Genomic DNA, 5,093 nt, shown 5'->3' with positions numbered 1-5,093 from the left:
ATGGAAATTTTGGGTGCAGTGCGAAGTTTGAGTGAATTGAAGAAAATCACCGAGGATGAGCAGCGTTTGGTGCTATTGTTGCAGGAAGCCGGTATAATGCCGTCGGAGCAAATGTGCAACAAGTGTAACCGGCGCATGAAGATGAAAGCGACCAAAAAAGCTAATTCTTATAAATGGATTTGCAAGTCGACGACCAGCTGCACCGGTTGGGAGTGTACCGTTCCTTACGGACAGTATATTCAAGAATTCGCGCCTATCCCTATCGAAGCTGATAGAAATAACCTTCGAGTGGTCGCGGGATGCGAAGCGGACGGACGCAGCATTGGAGTGCAGTGCCGGCAAAAGTGCCATATCCAAATGGTACGCTATACTTCGAGCAGTATCCGCGGAATACATCGAGACTAACCAGGCTCCAATTGGTGGCGATGGAATGACCGTCGAGATTGACGAATCTGTCGTCACCAAGCGGAAGTACAACCGCGGATGCTTCGCGGAAGGCAACCAAGTCTGGTTGGTCGGCGGTATCTGCCGCGAGACACGGGAAGTGTTTCTGGAGCTGGTGCAGCAACGGGATGCTGGCACATTGCATGACATCATTGTGCAGCATGTGGCTCCGGGAACAACGTTAGTGACTGATGGTTGGAGGGCCTACAACGGCATCGAACAGTATGGATATGTTCACGTAACTGTCAATCACTCCAAAAATTTCGTGGATCCGGACGATGGCTTTGTGCACACACAAAATATCGAAAACCTGTGGCGTTGGGTAAAGCCCTTTTTAAGATCTAAGGGCACCAACCGAGGAGCCCTTATCGCGTACCTACGGGAGTACCAAATGAAGCGGCGGAACCAGAACGGCTTCCTGAGTGTGTTGCGCGCAATCAAAGCTGTCCAGGACTTTGGGTAAGTTTTCTGTTAATGCCGATTATCTGATTACCGAATGCTAGAGAGATGTTTGTAATTTGTATGTTTCTATTTCTCTTCAGATAATGTGCTCATCCATCCAACCGTCGGTCACACAGGAACATGGGTAAGTTTTCCATCAATTGTTCATTTACTCTTCCGTAAACATTTTTAATACATCAACTATCTTCAAGGTGGCTAGCTAATGCCAAGAGCGAATGTATTCTACATGCCTTAGCGTTTACATGTAATACATCCGCTATCTTGGAACTCCGTATCCTACCTCCTCGTGGTGCTGGCTGGAATATGATGTGTGCTACCGGCCATCATATACTAACAGGATCGGGGAAAAACGATTTTATTTTTGTACTTTTTCTATTTATCTGCTCTTTACAGGCTTCAAGCACAGTTCAATAGTTCCACAGGTTGCAACACATATTCAAACAAGTACCATGGTCTTATCTGTTTGTTTATCAACACTTTTAAATTTTAATCCTACCTACTTGTGAAGATTCTTTTCATTCAGGCCATATAGCTATGCAGGTACTTATAATGTAGACCAATAACGCAAATTGTATATATTTTCACAGTTATCATTAAATTCATCGTACCGTGTATATTTCCCTTAAGTCTTTTTTTATTTGCAAATTAAAAAATACTTACAGATAACAAGAAGTTAGCAGCACAGCAATTCCGGAAGCGTACAATTCCAAAAGGCGGTATCTGGTTCGAATCGAACATCGAATCGGATGCGTATTGATCCTATTAAGGAGCGGTACCACACCTTGTTGTTGGATACGTTATGCAACCAAGCACTCACGTGTGCTCTCCGCGAGAGCATTCATCGGTTGACGAGGTACGAATTTCCATGCGTTGGCAAAACATAAACTGAACTTCCAGGCATTTAAATTGTGGACGTCCGCAGTACGCGGGCTGTGTCTAGCCAAAACGGGTTTTTTTACGGTACATAGCGTTTATCAATAGGAAGAATGAAGCTTAAGATAATACCACTTGTCAATGGGAATGCCTTTCAGCTGTTCGTAGCTTTTCGTAAAAAAGCGTAATAAAATATAGAAAACAGAACATTACATCTAAGTACTCCATCTTGCGGAATATATTATATGCAGTAAAGAACAATCAACATCAACAATCAATACAGATCAATAACTCTGCCGGGCCTATGGTTGGGGATGCGACATTAGTTCAGAAAATTAAGGGAAATAATTTATGTTTTTTTAAATTTATTTTCTTCTCATATTTTGTCATAGTTTCATAGTCTAATTGAACATATTACAACCGATCCTAGCTTGCCCTGTTGGCACACCCTAATACAATACTGGTCGTTTGAAACTACCAGTCCTAGTATGAGAATTTTGCAATCCTATCATATCATATCATATGAACTAGTTTGCTATCCCCATAAAGTAGACGTATGTAAGCACGCACGCGGACGCAGCATTTCCGATGGACTATCAATCGATAGAGAGCAAGGTAACTGGGCGGATAAGTGACACTATCAACCAAGATGATATAGGAAGAAAAAAACGCTTATATAACAATGTTTGCACAATCCAGAGATATCATCCAGATCATCCAGAGATATCAGCGATATTTTTCGATGACTGACCATATGTAGCGGTAGAGTTTGAAATTAAGACATTCAATCCTTAAAATCTAACAATGTTCCCCATACCAGACGTTACTAAAGGATGGAATACCCAGGGCTACAATGCATGTCATCATGAATGTTATTTGCAAAATTATACTCTGCGTAGTATTCTGCATATGCTCTTTGATTAAAAATTTACATCAAGGATGGTATGGAAGATTGCGTGAGTTTAGAATATTTCGGATGTAAAATGCAAATTCGAATTATGGATTCTATCAAAAATAATTTCATTGTACCAAAGCCACGAGAGTGATAGCTACAAGCTAAATATATATTCAAATATTGTTAAATTAATATTTAAATGGTAAAAAACGGTCAAATCAAATTATCATGTTACAAATTGTCTTTTGATAATGCAATTAAAGATTTAGCTTAATTATTAACTTCATCTCAAGGAAAGACAGTCCATACAATACATTACAGACAAACAGTAGCTGATAGTTTAAACACATTATACGCTATAAATACATAGCAGCAGCTTCCTACCGTTTTAAAGCTATACTTCGACATTTATAAACGAAGTGATAATGGAGATGAAATCGAGATCAAGTTGAAGATCCGCAGCACCAGTACATCGTATCGGATTAAGCTCGAGACCGCTCTTCTCCATCAGCGTATCAGTAGTATCGACGCAGCTAAACCTGCATCGCACCCGCGTGGCTACGTATAACCATGAATAAAGAATTAGTATTATTCAACATTCCGAACGAGTAATCGTGTTTCCTTACCTTTTTTCCTTTGACTTTGATTTACACTCCTAAGGACAAGACCAATTTTGATACTTCCCAGGACATCCTTATGCTCATCAAATGGCTAGATCGAAAAAAAATGAATGAATGAAATGAAATGAAAAAGGATACTCGGTACACTTCAGGAAAAATGTGATGTTACGCCATGTAATATTTGTGGTTACCTGTAATTTTCGAAAGAGATTAGTGCTAACATAAAGCTGTAAGATTGTAGCTTTGGAACACTTAGAGAAAAAAAATAAAACAAGTACTACGCTAATAATAAACATCCTTCAATTTCGTAAATCATTGTACCACTACTGCGATCACTTTTTCTTCCATTTGCGTGCATTTATGACTTTTAATTTTTAAAACACCTTCTAAGATTTTCCAACCAAGCGTACAGTTTTTCATCAGTTTCCTACAGCAAAGGAGTATTATTTGTTTTTTGCGAGTTTGTTTTCTTTTTGGAGCAAACAGCAACTGTTTTTTGGAGCAATGCGAAATGGCGGAACACCGACGCAAGCTATAAGATGTCTGTCGGCCATCGGAGGACCGATCTAAAGCGAAAAGACCTGTCTTCATATAGAGTATAAATAAGTGTTACTGTGTGTATATGTCCCCTGTGCATGCGGAATATGAAACAGGCAAGATTTGAACCTAGCCTGAATCATCCGTTAACCTGGAAGTGTGTAATCGAATTACGATAAGTAAATAATTTCCAATGCTAGGCCACATCATCAGGCTGCATCACATTGAAACCACTGGTCCATCAATCGCTGGAAAACGCTTAAAAATAACTCGAGACCCGTTGCAAATACCTATGATTTACATACCACTTCGTTCCGGTCGAAGAAAGTGTCCATTTCAAGGTTGCCGGTATTACTCCGTTCAGGATTTTCGAATTCACGATGATACAATTTGGATTGTGCGACGCAACCCAGCCATTTGAGCGCTTCATGGACGGTATATTAGCAAATCTCAATGTTCTGGTGGTGTTTGTTGATGATGTTTGCTTCCTCCACTGAAAAGGAGCATATTATAATTCTGTTTTGGCATCTCAAATCGAATGGCCAGGTACTGAACTTACAAAAGTGTTAGCCGACTACAGTTGATTATGGTCGTCCTACTGCTTTGTTAGAACTGCGACAATCTTAAAAACGAGTCACTTATTTTCACCACAAGCCGCGTTAATTGAGCATGCAATTTGAAAATAAAATACCTCTCGTAATTTGTGGCACGCAAAAAATTTTCATAAGTAATACACTCTGTTGCTTTTAAATTTCCGCTTTAAACCGCCGATATTTATTAAAACGTAAATGTAAACAAACCATGTTGACATTTAATTTGTCACATCGCATGACCGAACCACCCTTTGATGTGCGTGAAACGTTTCAGGGTAGTTCCGAACCCTATGGGGGGGAACTATAAAAATCTTTTACCTATTCAGCCACCTCTGCTAGCTCACTCACCACAGACTGGATGAATTTGATAAACAAACATAAAGCACTCTCACCTTTTCCGTTCTTGAATCGAACCCACTCCCTTGTAACTCGTGGGGAGTTTTCCTACTAATTCGTCAACCAGTAATGGATTGCTTAGATGTTCTGTCATATCGCAAGCTACTAGATGTTCGTTGAGCTGCTTTACTTTCAATCCAAATACTATTAAAGTATTGGCCTGTTCTTCAGTGGGTGGCTTCGCCTCACGTGCTTTCTTAAGCAGCCCTTTCAATAGCTTTTGTGGTGTTCCGAAGAGAAGCTTCAAATCATCTATGACATTTGGAACCGTTT

The 5,093-nt window shown here is 40.0% G+C and overlaps 1 pseudogene; it reads left to right on the top strand.

The window, feature by feature from the left end:
• Positions 1-1,663, top strand: LOC128718237 (uncharacterized; annotated as a pseudogene).
• The last annotated feature ends 3,430 nt before the right edge of the window (positions 1,664-5,093 follow it).

Source organism: Anopheles marshallii, chromosome 2 (assembly GCF_943734725.1).
Source record: "Anopheles marshallii chromosome 2, idAnoMarsDA_429_01, whole genome shotgun sequence".
NCBI lineage: Eukaryota > Metazoa > Arthropoda > Insecta > Diptera > Culicidae > Anopheles > Anopheles marshallii.
The sequence above is the reverse complement of the archived record's forward strand: the minus strand, read 5'-3'. Positions and strand labels throughout refer to the sequence as shown.